The sequence below is a fragment of the Cetorhinus maximus genome, chromosome 21 (assembly GCF_964194155.1).
Source record: "Cetorhinus maximus chromosome 21, sCetMax3.hap1.1, whole genome shotgun sequence".
NCBI lineage: Eukaryota > Metazoa > Chordata > Chondrichthyes > Lamniformes > Cetorhinidae > Cetorhinus > Cetorhinus maximus.
Window position 1 is genome coordinate 86525114 of NC_135899.1, and position 21801 is coordinate 86546914.

Genomic DNA, 21801 nt, shown 5'->3' on the forward strand with positions numbered 1-21801 from the left:
CGGAATTCTGCAGTCGTTCTCCGCTTAAGTAATACTCTGCTTTTTCATTCTTCCTGCCAAAGTGAACAGCTTCGCATTTTCCCACATTGCACTCAGCCTGCCAGATTTTTGCCCACTCACTCAATCTATCTACATCTGTCTGCAAACTCCTTATGTCCTCTTCACAACATACCTTCCTACCTATCTTTGCGTCATCTGCAAATTTAGCTATCATGCCTTCATTCTGAGTCGTTGATTGAGACCCCTGCAGGACTCCACTTGTCACATCCTGCCAATCAGATAAAGACCCATTTATGCATAATCTGTTTTCTGCCATCCAGCCAATCTTCTATCCATACTAATATGTTAACCCCTACACCATGAGCTTTTATTTTTCGCAATAACCTTTGACGTGTCACCTTATCAAATGCCTTTTGGAAATCCAAGCACAGTACATCTACAGGCTCCCCTTTATCCACAGCACATGTTATGCCTTCAAAGAACTCCAATAAATTGGTTAAACATGATTTCCCTTTCACAGAACCATGCTGAATCTTCCTGATTACCTTGAGTTTTTCTAAGTGCCCAGCTATATCCTCTTTAATGATCGATTCTAACACCTTTCCTACGACAGGCGTCAAGTTAACTGGCCTATAGTTTCCTGTTTTCTGTCTTCCTCCCTTCTCGAATAGACGGGTTATATTTGCTATTTTCCAGTTTGATGGAACCTTTCCTGAATCTAGCAGCTTTTGGAAAATTAACAACGCATCTACTACCGCATTAGCCACCTCTTTTAAGACCTTAGGATGAAGTCCATCTGGACCCGGAGACTTGTCAGCCGCAACTCCATCAGTTTGCTCAGTACCGCTTCCCTTGTGATTGTAATTTCACCAAGTTCCTCTCTCCCTTCCACCTCCTGATTTACAGCTATTACTGGAATGTTTTTTGTATCCTCTATAGTGCAGACATAAGCAAAATATTTGTTCATTTCATCCATCACGTCCTTATTACCTACTATTAACTCCCCATTGTCTCTCTCTAGAGGGCCAACACACACTTTACTTAATCTTTTCCTTTATAAATACATGCAGAAATTTTTACTTTCTGTTTTTACATTTCTAACTAGTTTCCTCTCATACTCCAATTTCTTTCTCCTGATTAACTTTTTAGTCATTCTCTGCTATTCTTTATATTCTAACCAATCATCTGACCTGCCACTCACCTTTGCACAGTTATATGCTTTTTCCTTCAGTTTAATGCTTTCCCTAACTTCTTTAGTTAACCACTGATGGTGGGTCTTCCCTCTACGATTTTTCTTTATAGTAGGAATATATTTAGAGAATTCTGAAACATCCCCTTAAATATCTGCCACTGCTACTCTATTGATCTATCCCCTAGCCTAGTACCCCAGTTCACTTCAGCTAGATCAGCTTTCATGCCCACATAGTTACCCTTATTTAATTTAAAATGCTAGTTTAAAATTTAAAATTAAAAGTTTAAAATAGAATACCATTAATCATTGCCACTAGCCACTGCCTTTTAAAAAATGCTGTTACACTACTGCAGTAACAAGTCACTACAATGCCATCATCTCTTACCTGTAGGCACAGAAATCAAAACATTTCGTGTAGCATAAGAGGCAGCTATTAATAGTTCATTGTAACATTCTCATAAGTTTACAAAATTCAGAGCAGTGATTTCATATTAGCACTTTGAGGTTTAAACATATGCATCACAAAATTAGTTAACTCTTTTATAAAGATCTTCGTCAGCCAAATCTGTTTACTATACCATATTGACATTCATACAAGTTTGTTGTTCATATAAACCTTGTTGTTAATCTTGCCAGGGTATCAGGGGAACACAAATCTCTAAGGCTGGAAGCCTAGAAGGTAATAGGAGAAGGAAATTTCAAGTAGAAAGTCACTCCAGGGTACTTCTCGCACACATCTCAACAGCCAGTATAAATACTGGCATTACTAGAGATCTGGTAAAAGTTTATCTACACACAACCAGTGAATGGTAACAGAAGAGGGGAGAAAGTAGCAAAATTATTTAACGTAGAAATGCAGTCTTTTGTAAGTTAATGTATCATTAATACTACAGTGACAGGGCACCTGATCCCCATCTGAAGTTTCATATTGGAAAGCCCTAGATCTCTCCATTTAAAACAATATAATTTACTGAAAAAAATCCATAAAGTAAAGTGATATCCAAATTGCAGTGTCTCAGTAGCATTTGTATATAAACCACTATGCATTGTAGGAATCACATCCCAGATATTAAAAGAACAAATCTAGGCAATAATTGTGATTTCAGTTGTGCATTTAATTTTAATTTGAATAAAAATTCAAGCATTTTCAGAAAAGTTCCATATGTTAATTTATTCTTGTGTGCAAGATAACTCCTCAGTCTAGAAGCTGGTTTCCTGTCATTCAGGAAATAATGTTTAAATGTGCTGACTGATCTTAATTTTGCTGCATCACTTTCAACGTTCTCCTGAACAAACACATGGAAAAATTAAATTAAGTTAAATAGTATATAACGATTGAGTACAGTAAATATGTTGTAACACAGAATATTACACAACAGAAAAAGTCAATTTGGCTCAGAGTACTTCCAATCTCCACCCCTCCATCATTTTCACATGGTCCATCACTGACACTTCCCTCCCCTTCCTTGACCTTTCTGCCACAATTTCTGGTAATAGACTGTCCACCAATATTCATTACAAGCCTACCGACTCCCACAGCTACCTTGACTACAGCTCCTCACACCCCGTTTCCTGTAAGGACTCCATCCCATTCTATCAGTTCCTTCGCCTCCGTCGCATCTGTTCTGATGATGCCACTTTCCAAAACAGTTACTCTGACATGTCTTCCTTCTTCCTTAACCGAGGTTTTCCACCCACGGTGGTTGACAGGGCCCTCAACCGTATCTGGCCCATCTCCCGTGCATCCGCCCTCACTCCTTCCTCTCCCTCCCAGAACCATGATAGGGGCCCCCTTGTCCTCACTTATCACCCCACCAGCCTCCGCATTCAGAGGATCATCCTCCGCCATTTCCACCAACTCCAGCATGATGCCACCACCAAACACATCTTCCCTTCACCCCCCCTGGCGGCATTCTGCAGGGATCGTTCCCTCTGGGACACCCTGGTCCACACCTCCATCACCCACTACACCTCAACCCCCTCCCACGGCACCTTCCCATGCAACCACAGAAGGTGTTACACTCCTAATTGTCCAAGGCCCAAACATTCCTTTCAAGTGAAGCAGCACTTCACTCGCACTTCCCTCAATTTAGTCTACTGCATTCGCTGCTCCCAATGCGATCTCCTCTACTTTGGAGAGACCAAACGCAGACTGGGTGACCGCTTTGCAGAACACCTTCAGTCTGTTCGCAAGTATTACCCAGACCTCCCTGTCGCTTGCCATTTCAACTCACCACCCTGCTCTCAAGCCCAAATGTCCATCCTCGCCCTGCTGCAATGTTCCAGTGAAGCTCAACGCAAACTGGAGGAACAGCACCTCATCTTCCGACTAGGCATTCTACAGCCTTCCGGACTTAACATTGAGTTCAACAACTTCAGATCATGAACGCTCTCCTCTATCCCCATCCCCTTTCCGACCCCCCTCTTCCCATAATTTATATTTTTAAAATATATTTTTTATCCCCACCTATTTTTAAAATCTATCGTTTTATCTCCACTTTTTAGCCTATTTCGATCCCTTCCCCCACCCCCACTAGGGCCATCTGTCACTTGCTCGTCCTGCTTTCTACCCTTAATGTCACCATTAGCACATTCTTTAGATAATATCACCACTGTCAACACCCCTTTGTCCTTTTGTCTATGACATCTTTGGCAATCTCTTCTTTGCTTCCACCTATCACTGGCCCTCTATCCAGCTCTACCTGTCCCACCCTTCTCTACAAGCTTATATTTCATCAGATTTCTATATTTCTTTAGCTCTGATGAAGAGTCATACAGACTCGAAACGTTAACTGTGTTCCTCTCCGCAGATGCTGTCAGACCTGCTGAGTTTTTCCAGCTATTTTTGTTTTGGCTCAGAGTACAGTGTTTTCCTAAATGAGCCATAGTCTAACCCCACACTTTTCCTTGCTTCCCATGTATTTTAATATTTCTCTTTTGCAAGTAACTGGATTCCCTTTTTAAAAGAACCTAAGAATTTTGCTTCAACAATGATTTGAGGCCGAATTCCACATTCTAACTAGCATGTCTAAAGATCTTTTTCTCTCAATTCTTTTAGTGATTATCTTTAATTTGTACCCTCAATATAACTTCACCAGCCAAGGGAAATAATCTTTCATCATAAAACCTTATAATAACTTCATAATCTTGAAGACATCTATCAAATCAGCCCTCAGCCCTTATAAAAATAATCTCAACAGCTCTCTTCATCACGAACACCTTATCCCCGAATCTTAGCAAATCTACACTGCATCACTTCCAGTGCTTTTACACCCTTCCTATAATGGGATCTCTAAAACTGTAAACAATCTAGACACAAATTGAAGGATTTTTTTTCTTTAAATGGCAGCTTTATCTGTTTTTGCTGCCACCTTTAATTACTGGTGTATCTGCACAGCACTGTCTCTACTCCAATTAAAAATATATTTTTGTTCCCTAGTGCTGTATATTTCACTAAATGCAACTCCTGCGACATATCCACCCATCCTGTTAGCCTATGTTGTCTATCAGTCAATCACAATATAACATACCCCAATTTGGTGCCACCAGCAAATTAGATAATTTCCCCTTACTTCAGAAGTTTAGATCATTTAGCTATATCATAAATAATATAAGCTTCAATACAGACACTTGTGGAACACTGCTCTCCACATCTTTACAGTTCAAGAAAGTTAATTTTACGTTCTATTCTCCAACTCTAATAATTTGCCCACATTGCACAATGTGCCACTATCTTTGCTATTTTTTTGTATGGTACCTTCTCAAATATTTTTGAAAATCTATATAAAACTGCATTTTTCCCCCCTATTAATTCTTCAATTCTTCTAAGATTGATCAAGCACAAACCGCCACTAGAAATCTGTAATGACTAACTGATTAATTGACATTTCTACAAGTCTAACAAACATAGTGCTTTAAATAAATCACATGGTGTCTGGTTTCAAAACTATTGATTTACATCAATTAAGGTCAAAATTTCAAAATTAAAAGTTTTGTCCACATTATACTAGTGTATCAACAAGAAAGTTAGCACATATTTGCACATTAGTAGAAAAATGAACCCAATATGATGCATATATATTTTTCATAGGAACATAGGACTTAAGAGGAGTAGCTATTCAGCCCTTCAAATCTGCTCTGCCATTCAATAAGATCATGGCTGATCCGGTTGTGCTCTCAGCTCCACTTTGCCGTCTGCCCCCCATAGCCGTTGACTCAAAAATCTGTCTAACTCTGCCTTGAATAAATTCAATGATCCAGCCTTCACTGCTTTCTGGGGAAAAGAATTCCACATGCTAACAACCTCTTGAGAGAAAAAATTTCTCCTCGCCTCCATCTTAAATAATAGGCCTCTTATTCTTAAACTATATCCCCTGGTTCTAGTCTCACAGGAGGAAGCATCCTCCCGGTATCTACCCTGTCAAATCCCTTCAGGATCCTACGTGTTTCAATAAGATCACCTCTCATCCTTCTAAACTCCAAAGGGTACGGGCATATCAAGTGTTTGTGACAACACTGCAAATAAGCTTGAGTAGTTAATTGGGACAATCTATGTCACATTGCTAATATGACAAGTGTATCGGCATTAAACATACAGCCAATTATAGTATATCAACTCCATTACACGTCATGGTTCTTTTTGCATCTTTATTACTCTGTAGGATGAGAACGTTAATCAGTGCTGATACTAACATTTTAGTAAAAAATAAGCTATGTGGAATGCTTCTACTTTCCGCTGTATACACTAAGGTGAAGTACTGATGGTTACTGATTAACATTGTTGGCAAAGGAATTCATATATAATATGAATTAAGAGAATTCCACAAGAAGTATAATAAGACAATATTGAAACATGCTGGCTTAAACTGGACTTCTTAAATAAGCACTGGAGTACAAATGGTATGGGAAGAGGAAAAAGAAATCTTGAGTGTACCCCATGTTTTCATACATTACCCATGAGGAATATAAGTTAGCTATATTGCTTGCTGTATAACAGACACATTTAACAATATGGTGCATGATGAGAAGGAAATTTGCCAAATGCTAAAATATTAGAGGGGGTAGGGGGTCTGCTTTGGGTGCAATCAAGAAGTTACATCCAAAATTGCATTGCTTGATTTGCACCATCCCACCACAAGGTGTCAAACCTTCCATGAACCATCAAAATTGGGCAATTTTTTTCCCCATTAGAAAGTGTTCCTTGATGTATTTAAGAGTATTTAACCTTATGCATTGTTCATTAATACAGCTGAAAATGGGTTTAATTAGTAAAACTAAGCATTTTTAATAAGGGTGTCTGTTCCTCCACCTGAGATTGACCCACTTAAAAATAAATGATAATGCATTTAATTTAATACTTTTACTGGTACACACTAGTCAAGTTTCTTAGTAAATTCAATAATTTTGATGTGAAAGACTTAAAACGTGCCTACCAGTTGAGAAAGTAATTCAAAAAGAGATGGAGGATCCTGAGCTTTATAAATAGGGAGCATAGAGTACAAAAGGCAGTTATGATGAAGTTATGAGACACGAGTTTGAATATTGTGTCCACATCCTTTCTAAAATGCAGTGCCAGAATTGAAGACTTTAGAGAGGGTGGAGAAATGATTTATTAGAATGATTCCAGGGATGAGAGACTTAATTTACATGAATAGATTGGCAAAGCCTGAGGTTGTTCTCCTTAGAGCTGTTAAGGTGAGAGGAGACTTGATAGAGGTGTTCAAAATCAAGCGGGATCTAGACAGGAGAGAAACTGTTCTCAATGATGGCAGAGTCGAGGACCAGAGGACAGAGATTTAAGGTGATTGACAAAAGAACCAAAAGTGACAGGAGGGAAAAGCTTTAAAAAAAAAACCACAGCAAATGGGTATGATCTGGATTGCACTGCCTGAAAAGGTGGTAGAGGCAGATTCAATTATGGCTTTCAAAAGTGTACTTGAAGGGAAAAATTTGCAGGGTTTTGGAGAACAGTGGAATGAAACTAGCTGGACTGCTCTTACAAATTGCTGGGTCCAATCACATCCTTCTGTTATGTAACCATTCTATGATTCCATTTTATAGTATCTGTGCACTTAAGAAAATGCATGCAATTTGAAGAGCCTTCAAAAACCAGTGCAATTGGCATTTGGCTATGGGCAGGGCCTGACTGGGCAAACAGGATCTGGAACCAGCATAAAAGATTGTGGAAAATATGAACATAACCGGCCTTGGGTGTAACTCAGTTAAATTCAAAATTCCCCAATCATTAGCATTGGTTGAACTGTTATTACCAGTGAAAATTTGACCCATGAAATTTTTAGGCAGCATTTTGAATAGTAAAATGAACATGCAATAAAATTTTGGAGATGGGTAAAGAAAAAAGGTTCTGGTGCAATGGGAGCACAATTTGCATGTAGCAATAAACAAATCTCTCAAAAGTCAGGCTATTTCTTCAATTGGGGTGTAAAATTGATTCGATACCTTATGCTATTCTTAGATGCAGTTCAAGGTTTATAAAAATATTTTTTCAATGGAATAGTGCACTGCATTGGTGGACTTCACCACAATGCAACTGCTCTTTGAAATCAACCTCAAGATAATTTACTTCATATGAGTTTTAAATTATAACAGTGCACCATCTACAAACCTTACAAGTACAGACTACTGAAATCAGGAATTCAAAATAGTACAAATCCCACAAGAAAGATGCTGTTAAGACGGCAGTTCAAAAGGCAATAAACACCTAAGAATTAAGCTACCCCACCCCCATGCCTCCTCTCTAGACAGCAAGAGGCTGCAAACACAAAAGGAACGAAGACAAAGGAGGACCCCCGTACTGATCACACTGACCAGTCGCAACACGTCTGTAGGTTTTTTTAAAAAAAGTTTATATACATTGGAAGAGTGCCTCGCCCTGCCCAGTATCGACAGCTAAAGTTCATTGTTTGTGCAAGGATATAACAATTGTTAACAACAAACAAACTGATTCACAGCCAGAACAAAAGGTAACAGATGCAATGGAACAGCATTAACTATATAGTATGCGGTCTTCTTGTGATTGATAGTGACAAGTCCCGAGTACGAATGTTTTAAACACTAAATTTGCTGAAACCAGATATAAGTTTAGACGTGGTAATGAGTGCATCACCAGAACGTGGAAGGATTAAGATATTCCTCTAATAGAAAACACTCCAACACACAAATAAATTTAAAAAACTAAAATTATTCTATCTAGTAAATAGCCCATACTCAGGAGAACCTGTTTCAAGGATGCTTCATTGAAGCGACACAATTAATACCTCAGTGCAAAATGGCGTCTGTTTTAAAATCATCACAAAGTACCAGAATTAATAAGGAAAATACTCAAAATGCAAAGCAAAACTTGTAGCAGCTCACCTTGATTTGCAAAAAGAAACAGTTTCAAAAGAACAAGAAAAGCATACAAGAATCCTGAAAATCACGTTTCACTCATACAATGTACATATCGTACGTAAGCTCCAAACTCACGGGAAGTATCAGTTTCTGTTGTGGGTGGGTCAGAGTATGTAAAACAAGGAGCTAGTGACTCAAACGCACCAATCACATTAACCTAACTCACCTTGTACCCAATCATTGAGCAAAATCACCGTGGGGCATGCCAAAGCAACATCAGGCAGTGCACCCCCCCACCCACCACGAGCAGCCTGGATCAGAATATGTCAACAGCTCAGAAACGTAGCACAATAATAATCCAGCACCACCCACACCAGGTGTCACTGCTCGGGCTCCACCATGCCTACCAGGATTGGTTCAAAAATAGTTATCTTAATGTTTAAATTACTCCTTTTGTTTGTCCTTCAAAAACCGCCCTGTACACAGACAATATACGGTCTTCCACTGAAAAATTCTACATTTTCACTAACGATATTTGAAGGTTACTGCCAAACTGTTATCTACTTTTGCTCTAATATTTTCTTCCTTGCCCCTCCTGTCTGAAGGCAGCAACCCCTGGAATACTGTACGACCAACTGTAAGTCTCCAGTACCTCTCAAAATGCCGTCAGTAAGTCATATCGACTATAGGGGTGATCACTTCAATATCTCCATCCACTCCAACGCACATTTTTAAAATGAAATAAACTTAGACAGTAATAAACAGCCAATGTGCTTCAATCTTGGTGTTTAGCTCACAGTGGCACAGTCACCCTTGATATAAATAGAAAGGATTTATATGATCAGGTTAGTTCATTATTGATATTAGAACATCTATATTGAACGATATATTGGAATTGAATATTGCATGCAACCTTGGTTTCACATCAGCTCCAGTGCAGAACAATGAAATTTTGGAATTGACTAAATCCCAGTATATCCGGGGCTTTACAATGGCTCTCAGCTAAAGAAAACATTTTAAAAACATTAGCGTATACCGAGTTGACCAGTGGGGAGGGGCAAGGGATGGCAGGACAATAAAGCAAAAATTGAACAGCTGTGTAGTACTGCAGCTAGGGATGGAGAGAAAAAGGCAAACAGCATCTGCTTAGAGAAGACCAAGCAGTTACCATAGCAATGAGGATCACAGCAGTACGAAGATGGCGATGAAATGAATCTCTCGTTTTACGACGGATGTAAGGACGGTATTTGTGATAACAGATCATTATAAATACTGGAGAAAGTGTCATCACATTTTGATTATCTATTCAGTACAGCAGTAACACCACTGCTTAAATCTTATTTTGCTCCCTGTTTTGTGTAGTCAGCTGATCTCAGACAGGATAGCAATAGGGTTGTTATAATTCTTAGAAGCCTTGAGCACAGGGGCGGGGATAAAAAACAAAATCACCCAGAGTTGCCAGTCCCAATTACAGTCCAGTGACCTCTGCTGGACATGTTGTTACATGAAAATGGGTTCTGGCTCAGCCGTGGTGCCCGTGGCAGTCAAATAGTTTGTTAACTGTCACTTTAAAGTTTGCAGGTAGAAAAAGACAAACGAGGCAGAGAAAAAAGAACTTACGTTTTGTATAACAATTTAAATTGCTAAAATGTTTACAGTATTATTTCTATGATTCACATTGAAAAATCCATCTGGCAGGATTCAAATATGAAATAGAAATTCCTGTAGGGTTGAAAAATGCCACCACTCACAATTCTACTACTGTTAGAATAACAATGAATTATTCATCTATACTGCTGTTTCAATTACTCTTTTACTTGTACTGACTTTGGTTTTTAACTTGTCACATTGAAATTTTAAACAATTATAAAATAAACTGCAATTTAAAATGTTGATGCTAAACATTTGAACCTTGCTTCAAACAAAATTGTGATATTGTAAATGTTCAGTTTCTCAGGGGGTTCCTGAGCAGGGTGGTTTTATAAGATGTAACACTGTAAATAAAATTTGCTGTTCATTATTAAGGCTATTGATGAAAATTTTCTGATTTTAAGAAAAATATTAGAACACCTATTGATAACTACTTTAATAAACATAAAAACACCCAATATTACATAGCTGTGCCAAACTGAAGTCTCAAAACACATAATCTGCAAGTCATAAAGACATTATTTTAATCATTGATGTCTAGTCAAAAGCCCAGAATATTTGAACAATATAGTTTAATTTGATTGCTGTGTGAATTAATGACATTCATTTTGATCCATAAGAATCTAAAGTATTTTACCCTGAATGAGAATCACCTGTAATTACTTAACTATCTAATACATATTTGTTTAAAACACAAACTACCATGGTAGTTTCTTTCCACCATGTAATTGGTCATCTTCCATAAAATCCAATGAAACAGTAGGAAGGGAAGGGGTTAAGCACAGTGTTCTGCTGTGTACAAGCGATACTCCAATGAATGCGTAATTTCCTTCCTTAATCAGCCAGTCATAAGAATAGTTCAAATGACAGGCAGAAGAATTAGGTTGCTCCCCAAAAACAAAGAATATTTATTTGATCTTCCAATATGCCTTCTTAAAAAACAAATCTATTCCAGACTCCTTTCCCTCTGGCCACGTTCTAAAGTTCTACAAGGAAACAAAATGCAAACTTTCATTTCAAATTTTTGAAATGAATATCTCACTGCCAACTATTGTTAGAAATATTGCTGGTGCAACATTTCCTTATAATTAGTCATGGCGAGGATAACCATTGTTTCCAGTCTGGAACATTTTATAAAATGATATGACACAAATGTGCAGCATGAGTTGATCGTGTCTCTCTAGTGTTAACTAACTAGTCAGTCATAAATGTTAAATAACACTGCGGTGTCTGTTTTGCATTAATTTTAACTTACAAGTCACAAAGTTATGTAATTAGAGACTTGAGCACAAAATCTAGATGTAGTAATTTAGTGCAGTACTGAGGCAACATTGCACTCTGTCGGAGGTCCCATCTGCTCTTTCACGTCGACCTAAAAAATCTAATGGTACTATTTGAAGAGCAATAGGAATTATCCTGGTGTCCTGGCCAATAGTTATTCCTCAACCAACATCACATAAGCAGGTTGCCTGGTCATTTTCTCACTGCTGTTTACGGAATCTTGCTGAGTGCTGCTGCAGTTCTTCAAGTTACAGCAGTAATTACACTTCAGAAATATTAGTTTGGGATATCCCAAAGTTATGACAGTTGTGATAAGAATATAAGTCCTTTCTTACTTTAAATTAATGGCTAATTGATTTACTAAAATACTGAATGCATTAATGAAAGAAGAATGAGTTCAGGAGGGCGGAGTTATACATGCATATGATACAGTAAGCACTAACAACTGAACCTCGTTTCCTATGGCACATAGAGTCATGATTTTTAAGTGGAAGTGTGGCTGAGAGGTCTAAGGCGCTGGATTAAGGTTCCAGTCTCTATGGAGGCGTGGGTTTGAATCCCATCACTGCTAAACATTCAAGTGATCTGCATTTTAGGGACTGCAGCAGCCCCATTCAGACCAACAGATGCCAGCCTATATTGAATGCAGCAGGGTGTGCGGTGTTTTATTTATACTATTGCCTCTATGGGAGTGCAATATTATTGCCATAGAGGGAGTGCAACAAAGGTTCACCGGACTTGTTTCGGGGATGGCAGGATTGTCTTATGTAGAGAGAATGAGGAAACTGGGCCTGTATTCTCTAGAGTTTCCAAGAATGAGGGATGATCTCGTTGAAGCCTACAAAATACTTATGGGGAAAAGACAGGGTAGATGCAGGTAAGATGTTTCCCCTGGTTGGGAGTCTAGAACCAGTGGACACAAATTCAAAATAAGAGGGAAAACTCTTAGGACCGAGATGAGGAGATATTTCTTTACTCAGGGGGTTGTGAATCTTTGGAATTCTCTACCCCAGAGGGCCGTGGAAGCTCAGTCATTGAGTATGTTTAAGATAGTGATTGATAGATTTCTGATTAACAATAACGTAAAGGGTTATGGGGATAGTGTGGGTAAAAGGCATTAAAGTTTTCGATCAGCCATGATCATATTGAATGGCGGGGCAAGCTTGACTGGCTGAATGGCCTTCTCCTATTCCTATGTTCTTTTTCAGAATTGGCATAGCATGGGCCCAAAACCTCTAACAACAGTAGAGTGGACTAAATCAAAGATAATAACAGACATATTTCAGCAGGTCAGGCAGCATTTGATTATTATTTAAGTCAATGGCCTTTTGTCAGAACTGAAAGATTTTCTAGATTTTTAAAAATTCATTCATGGGATCTGGGCATCTTTGACAAGGATAGCATTTGTTGCCCACCCTTAACTGCCTTCGAGAAGGTAACGGTGGGCTGCCTTCTTGAACCACTGCAGTCCATGTGATGTAGGTACGCTCACAGAGCTGTAAGGAAGGGAATTCCAGGATTTTGATCCAGTGACAGTGAAGGAATGGTGATATAGTTCCAAGTCAAGCTGGTGTGTGTCTTGGTGGGGAACTTGTCGGTGGTGGTTTTCCCATGCATCTGTTGCCCTTGTCCTTCTAGATGATCAAAATCGCTGGTTTGGAAGGTGCTGTTCAAGGAATCTTGGTTAGTTGTTGCAAAGCATCTTGTATATGGTACACACTGCTGCCATAGTGCTTTGGCGGTGGAGTGAGTGAATGTTTATGTTGGTGGATGGGGTGCCGATCAAGTGGGCTGCTTTGTCTTGTATTCAAGCTTGAGTGTTGTGGGAGCTGCACTCATCTAGGCAAGTGGAGAGTATTCCATCACACTCCTGACTCGTGCCTCGTAGATGGTGGACATGCCCACCCTCCCGAACAACCCAGCTACCCTCGATTACCTCCCTGACCATCCAACTACCCCCCCACCCCATGAGCTCCCAACTACCCTTCCACCGCCTGATTAACTACCCAAGCATCCCCCCGACCTATCCTACTCCCGATCCATCCTACCATCCCCCCACCAACCCCCCCACCAACCCATCCTATCCACTTACCTTCTCCCGAACTTCTCAAAGTGCATTTAAACATACAGACCTTTAAATTTACGTGGTTTACAGCAGTTAGTGCTGTAAAAAGGGGGCATGGCTTCACTGCCCTGATGCTGCTGCCCTGCACTGGAAGGCCTCGGGAACCTGGTACGCTGCACGTTTCTCAGCAGGCCCCGGTTGGAAGAGCAGGCGAGAAATGTGCAGCTCCTGACCTGGGTAAATAAAAAGGAGCAGAGTGGCAATCCAATTGCGATTGTCACTCCTCAGAAGTTCTGTCATTAATTAATTGAATTTCAATTCCACCAGCTGCAGTGGTGGGATTTAAACCCATGCCCCAGGGAATTAGCCTGGGCCTCTGGGTTTCCAGTCCAGTCACATTACCTACGTGCCACCGACTGCGCAGGTTATAAGCAGGCACTGGGAAAGGGAAAGGCAGGGTGTGGTGGGGGAGGAAGATGAAAAGTGAGCAACAAGTATTGATTTAAGCACCTTTAATGTTATACAATGTCACAAGGATCTTCACAGGAGCATTATGAAGCAACATTTTACAACGAGCCACATAAGGAGATATTAGGACAGATGACCTTACTCTGTCATGGGTGGAGGGCAGTAGGCGATGAAGCAACAGCAGCAATGTTGGTCCAAGGCAAAAGAAGGTGATAATGAAAGAAATTGGATACAGACCTGAAAAGTTAACTGCTTCTCTCTCTACACAGATTCTGCCTAAACTGATGAAATTTTTTTTCCAATATTTTCTGTTTTTACTTCTAAATATGTGTCCAGTGAATGGTTGAATACCATAACTAGAGGAGAAGCAAAGCACAGTTGTAAAGTGGAGATGGCTCCTGTGGCCCTGGGGCATGGCAGAAGAAGGCAGCTAAACGTCAGGGGTGCAGACCACCTGATGGGCCATATACACATCTTTGAACTTGACCAAGAACTTTGTAGTTATACTTGGGAAAGTGTAAAAGTATACATGGAGTTGTTACATTTAATTTCAATTTACCAGAAATAGACTGGGAAATCTATAGAGATGGTAAGAGTTAAGACATAATCCTTGCACCGTATTGGATCAATACACGAAACAATTGGTCAAAAACACAGAAGCAGGACCTGACATTAAGTAAGAGACAGTAAATATTAGAGGAGGTCAGAGTCAGAGAACAAGCTGGCGACAGTGACCAAAACACAGCGGAGTTGAAGGCCAGGTTTATGATAGCAAAGAGAATTAATACAATAGAAATATTCTACTTCAGATAGGAAGATTGTGAGCTAATGAGCTCAGGAAACTGCACTAAACAGCTCTGACAAATGGGAAAAAATAGGCAACAACATGAATCATGTTTAGAAATACTATTCGCAGAGTGCAGAACTAGGAAGGAAGAAGTTGTAGGGGAAAAAAGATCCATGGAAATAATGCAGGGATTATAGGCAAAGAGATAGGTTCCCTAATGTATAAAGTCACAAGTAGCATCACGGCCGAGATGACTATAAAGACAAGATAAAGGAGATGGAAAAACTGCTAACTGGTAAAGGGTGCAGCGCATTACACATTAATCTTTCACTTGAAAACCCAGCCTAGCTGATGAAACGGATGTCTCATGTCTACAGCCTATGCAATGTAGGGTAGGGCAGTCCCAACATGGTTCATAAAGGGATTGAATTTGCAGGATAAAATTGTTCTTAAATTACTGAGGCCAGAGATCAGTTAGTGTGAGAAATGGAACATGTCACACTTGGTGCAGTAGTGGATGTTCTCTTAGAGTGAGCAGTTCTCCATACTTGCCTGTCTACTTGAGAATCCTTGTTTAAAGGTTGCCTATCCTGTCATTATGTCTGTGAGTTTCCTGGATTTGAGGATTAATCTCGAGGCACTACAGCAAGCAACCCGAAAGGAAACATTCGCTTGATTCGCATCAGATTTTGTTCTTTACCTGACCCCTTTATGATAGTGCAGCCCCTCCCATGGCCAGAATATGACTTTAGCCACTCATACAACAGAAGAGCTTTGGTAGTGCAAGGCATTGCAGGTATTTGGCATCACTGTTGCAGTCTTTAATATTTGAAAGTGTTGTTTGTTACCTGTTGGCTTGCTCTCTGGCTGCAATCTTAGAAGCACAAGTAACATAAAAGTGTCCACTTTCGTAAGCAGTGACAATGTATAAATTAATGGAAGCAGGGAACTCCACATCCTCCTTCAATTCCATACGCTTGGAGCTTGATGTGAAAGGAGATACAAGTATTTGCTTTTTTCTCAAAAGGCACCAATTCCAGGCTGGTTAATTGTGTGGTGCGATTACAGTTGATTTTATGAATTCCTATATCTAGTGATGTTCCCGCTATCTGTTTCTTTTTAGTTTGTAACTAGGGTTGTCAAGTTGGAGGGCATTCAGCTGGCGTGGGAAGAACACTGTTAGCAGTTAAAACATGATCAAAACCTCTCTCTGACTGAAGTTCAGGGAGATACATCATGTCCACCGCCCTCATTGCGCAATGAAAAAGTCTAAATGATCCAAAACTCAAACCGTTAGTCGCACATCATTCAAGCCATTTACTTTGCTGATCCCACCTCCTTCCCCCACCCCTTCTCCTCGCTGGAACTCACCATCCTCCTTCATGCCAAACAACTATTTTCTCCTCAACAGTTCCTGACACTACCTGTGTTCACTAACACATTTCTAGTTCCATCTCGTCATTGACCTTCCAATCACATTTCCTGTCTTCCAAGTGAACCAACACAGTTAAGGCCATGTCAATATTCTTGTTCTTTCTGAAGTACGCATACATTTAAGATGCTCTTCTTCCTGCTTGCATCCTCCTTGTTCTCAAAGCAAGCCATTTCTCCATGTCTCCTGCTTTACTTCTTTCCCAGTACCTCATTTGGAGCTTCAAGCCCTTGGTTTGCAGCTGTGCACTTTCTTCATCTACTCCTGGGCAACCTTCTAGTTCTCAAAACTTCTAACCTGACAACTGCTAACACTAAACCATAAGCAAAGACACTACAAGGGACCCAAATTTTTCAATAACGTTTTCAAACTATGGGATAGTGTTACATGTTCAGATGTTGCATGACCAACTGTCCAAGAATATGTCCAACAAGGGTTGGCAACCCGAGTTTGATGCAGAAACTAGGTGCTTAAAATAGGAAGCACCCCACTGATGAGCATTTAAAGTTTTTAAAACGATCTGGAGATTTAATTCCTAGAAAATTAGATCAACAAGGCAGGAAATATTAAAAGAAAAGTGAAGCATTTATATAAATGTATTCCAAAGCAAACAGGTTAAAATAAAGAAATGGTAAAAACACTGAAAGATCCTAAATGTGTCATGACATCAAGTGACCACAGGACAGCAAATATACTAAAATCATTTTTTTTTTCTGTGCTCAGAAATGAGTCTGTAGACATTGGAATTTCTAGGGTGTGGAGGAAGTACGAAAATAAATAGAAACTTTAGAAAATGTAATCACTTATAGACAGAGGAAACAAAAAGGCATAAGGCAATTGGCCAAATTTGCATACAAAAGATACTTAAAGAAGTCCTTATCAAAACCTACCACATCTTTGGCATTATTTTTATAAGGATTAATTAGAAATGGTAGTTTGAGAGGATGAGAAAGTCACTGATTTAACACCAATATTTTAAAAGTGGCATAGAAACTGGGAACCAGTGAACCTTACATTATTACCCCATGAAAGAAAGGATAATGAAATTACCTAGATAGGTGCAGAATGACAAGGAGGTAATCAGCACTAATTTATGGATGTGCAAGTCTTGCTTGACAATTTTTCCCTGTGGTCATATTCTTATACACCACACACTTGCCTGCTACATCAGCATCTGAACTTAGGCCAGTATTTGCCAGGCAATTATTCTGCCACCACCATCCAGGTGGCCATCAGTTCATTCAGCACTGACAGGGAATCTAAGTTGAGGTACTCCTGGGACAGGATTTTCCTTCTAGGCATGGTTAATTGATGGAGGGATAATTTCTGGGTCCTGAACCTTCCTACTGGGAGAAAACCGGCACTGGCCCTGGGTTTCACAGGGGCAATCCCTTAACTATCTTGGAGACAGGTTTAGCGGTCACTTAGCAGCCACAGGGGCGGGTACAGAGGCAAGCAAGGGCCCGATTTAAGCAGACCATGGCAGCCATTACTGTGACTACCATTTCACTGCTTTACCTTCTGTGTGAATGATGTCTCAGAAGAGGCAACGGCCTGGAACCCGGGGCAGGGCAGCTTCTCGATTCACAGATGTAGGCCTGGAGGTCCTCATCAGGGCTGTGAGGGAGAGTAGGGCGGACCTCTTCTCAGAAAGGTGGTAGGAGGAGGCCACCCACCCAGACCAAGCAAGCCTGGATGGAGATGACTGAGAATCAGTGGGCGCAGTATAGGTGCAATGTAAGAAGTTCAATTACGTGATTCGCTCTGGTAGGGAAAGCATAACACTGAACCCTCAGGATAGGCTTCTGGGTCTTGACCCAACAGCAGAAACATCAGTTGAGGAGTCTGAAGGCACAGGCTGTTCCTGAACATGGAAGGAGTGTGTGCCCAGAGCACTTACTGACCCCTTAGAATAGCTACCTCCCTGTATAGCTGGGGAACCTATGTACTCTGCATCATCCTCCTCCTATTCCTGCTCCTCCTTTTCATCCTGAGCTGTGGCCATCCAGTGCTTCAGCCTCTTCAAGCTCCACACCACAGTGAAGGGCCAGGTTATGGACAGCGCAGCACTACGAGTGAGACTCTTGCAGGAGTGTCCTGCAGGGCACCACCCAACCAGTCCAGACACCAGAACTACATCTTCAGAAGTTCAATGGCCTGCTCGATGGCTGTGTTAATGAGCAGATGGCTTTGATTGTAACAAATCTCTGTGTCTTTCTGGGGTTCTCAGAGGACTGAGTAGCCGTCTCTTCAAGGGATATCTTTTGTTCCTTAGAATCCATGCATGAAGTTTGGGTGGGGGCATGAACTGTGGCAGCCTGTATTTGCAGAGGATGAAGGCTTCATGTCTGCTGCCAGGAAAGTGAACGCACAAATGTAGGAAGCTCTTGTTGTGGTCTCTAGATCAGTTGAATGTTGAGGGAGTGGAAACCCTTCTCATTGGGTGCCTTGATGATGCCCTGCGCCTGGGGGAATCCAGCGAAGGAGGTGAAACCCACTGCCCTCCATGCCTGCAAAGCGGTGTCTGTTTGGAATCGAATATACTGTCCAGCTCTCACAAATAGATATCAGTGACATGCAACATGTAATGGCATGCAGCTGTTTGTAAGAAACCACCAAGGTGCGCAGTTGATTCTTGGAAGGAGCCAGAAGTGAAAAAGTTCAAGGTCACAGTAACTTTGTGGCTACTGGCATGGCGAACAGTGCTATGAGGTTTGAGGTCTTCTGCAATGAGGGCACATAGCACTGTGAACATCTGCCTGGAGAGCCACAGTCTCCTGTGCCCACTGATCCTCGATCATCTTAAGGTAGCTCTCTCTTTGCCAGTACTTTAAGGGTATGGCCTCTGTGTCCTTCCTGCTCTATGTCCCTCTCCTCTTCCCTCCTGATGCCTGAGGCTCTGACAGTCCTGCAAAGGGTGCTGCTCTTCATCACAACTGGGCCCAAAATCTGAGAGTCATGCCTCAATTGCCAACTGCTGCCTTCCTTGTGTTCAGGTGGCCTACCAATTGTGTTTGGTAGCCTTGTCTCCTCCTCTTATACAGCCACAAAGCCAGGAGGGTGATGACCTGCTGCACTGCATGAGGGCCAACTGACCATTCTCCCCACAACCTGTAATGACACAATGGCACCAGTGTGCCAATGACTGAGTCCCCCTCTGCACGGTTCTCCCATTCATGGAGCCCACCTAATTCCTTGGGGTGACCATGGTTCTTGCCTCCATTCACCTGGCTTGCCCCAGAAAATGCATGCAGCCCATGTGCCCCAGTCAACATGCTCCTTAACGAGCTCTCAATGAGTTCTTTAACAATCTTAATTGCCATGGTTAATGGATTGGATGGGAATGTGGGGTAGTCCTCCCTCCTTGCCCTGGCGAAAATCGCGACATTGGAAAACCAGAACGCCAGCCGGCGCCAGTATTTTCATCATTTGACCTGAAAATTCAGTGCCTGGTTCATTTGGATTAATTCTACACTAGTCAGTACAACTACCCATTAAGCCTATGAGTTAGCTTCCACTAAATTATAGAGGCAGTGTGGGAAGTTTAACTTTGAAACACTTCACCCAAAGTTATTATGTTTAACTGAATAATCAGTGCAGGCTTGAAAAGATAAATAACTGACATTTGAGGAAGAGGAAATATTGAGCAAGTTTAGGCTCTTCCTCTTCCATGCTCAAAAGTGTGCCAGTGTAATATTTAACTACATCACTAAAATTTGTTTCACTCTATTCTTTCCTTTAATCCTCATTACCTTTGAATTCTCATTGCAAACAGCAAAGGTTAATCAAATACAGAATGGCATCCAATGGCTCTATTAAATGCAAGTTCTATACCACAACTTGAAAAAGAAGGAAAAACCAAAACACTTTTTCTAAAACTAATTAAGTGGATTTACACCAACTTTACAAATAATATGCAGGCTTTTCAGAGCCCTTTCAATAAAGATTAACAAAGGCCAACTTAAACTTTTGAAAATTCACAACATGGTTCCAGGAGGCACATCAACAGCTCAGATGGAAACAAAAACAAGCTGCTACTTTACTGAAAGCAGATTCTTTTTAAAAGAAAGTGAAAAGTTTTTAAAGCTTTCAGCATTCTGTACTTTGCTTAAGTGGCTACTCTTCATTTGCAAGCTTCCAAAGCAAACGTCAGCAGGCTATGTAATCCTGGGGGGGCATCAATTCTATCCTCAGCCGACATTTACACTTTCCATTAGGAGCAGTCATTGAATAGTTATAAAAAAGCATGAACCCGAAACATTTTTTTGTTTACTTTCCACAAGCACAATAGGATGTGCTACTATGTTGAAGGTATGCAATAACAGTAATGTTGTTGTTGCTGCTTTCTAGTGGCTAATTCTAGTGCCCCATGTACCACCCTGGTTAACATAAACTAACATGGCAAAATTCTGAGAATTGACACCGAGATCTCCTAGTCTCTATGGCCCTGATAATTACTGGGTGAGATTTTGGAGCAAGAAGGTTGGAGAGACGAGGTTAGGAAATGCAGGAGTGTGGGCTTCCCTGAATGGCGTGGAATTTTAACCCCAGAAAATGTGATTTCTTGTACCCACCACCTCATCCTTCCAGGTTCTCCATCTGAAAACCAGTCTGATTGATCGACTTGATTTCCGGTTGAACAGCGATGGCTGCGTGTGCAGGTTTAGTGATGGGGTTGGATAGGGATATCATGGCTGTGGGAGGGAGGAGGTTGGAATGGGTGCTGTTTGGGAGGTCAGGGTGTTTAGAGTTAGCTTGTTGGGTACAGAGGAAACACTCCTGCTCCTTCTAGTCCACAAGCTGTGCTTCGGAGATATTCACATTATGATTTCAGTTCTTCTCTCCTCGTTTTACCTGCCAGGTTTCCTGAGGCCAGGGAAACCAGGACTGCAGAAAGGTTTCGACAACCAACCCACCTCCTGAGAATAGGTTTGTCATCTGCCCCCTCATCCTGCCTCCATTAAAACTGGAAGTGGGCGAGTTCATTTTTGAAATTTTTAATATTTTTACTTTCAACATGACTCAAACCCACCTGTTTTGGGGGTTAAAATTAACTACGTTTCAATTAATTGGTGCCTTTATTATCTGTAAACATTCAATGTTAAAGCTTTGAATGTGTGTGAAACAATGATAATCTGTTTTTTTGTTTGCACAAGTATGAAGCTGACTTTTATCTTCGGTGAGGCTCATTTTGCTGGGCCTTGGCTTACAATTTATCCTATGCAATATGAAGGATAAGGTACTTAACATCAAGTGTGCTTCATTAAAACAAAAATTATAATCGAATTCTTCAACAAGGCTATAAGGTTGGACTTTAAAAATCAGTTGCAAAGCAGCATATCTTTTCAGGAATCTGGAATACTTCCAAATGCATCAGCATAGAAGATGTTTCTCCTGGGTTACAGGAAATCATTCAACATTTTTGCCCCCTTTTTTTGATAAAGCAACCTACAGTCCTCTACAACTAGACTGTCATGAGTTGTGAATTTGTAAAAGAAAACTTTCCGTAACCTAGGTTTACTTATTTTTTTAAACTGCCAAAAGATAAAATATTAACTGTGTAAGATAACCAAAAA

The 21801-nt window shown here is 40.6% G+C and overlaps 1 protein-coding gene across 13 annotated transcripts in view; it reads right to left on the reverse strand.

The window, feature by feature from the left end:
• The window catches only part of LOC144696101 (protein 4.1-like), a 189015-nt gene that overhangs the window by 134763 nt on the left and 32451 nt on the right, over window positions 1–21801 (reverse strand). For 2 of the 13 annotated variants that reach the window (XM_078567375.1, XM_078567369.1), the window contains exon 1: window positions 8567–8713. The exons of the other annotated variants lie outside the window; for them this stretch is intronic. The gene's annotated coding sequence lies outside the window, so the exon portion shown is untranslated. Of the gene's footprint in view, window positions 1–8566; window positions 8714–21801 lie in introns of those variants that run through there. 13 annotated transcript variants of the gene reach the window in all.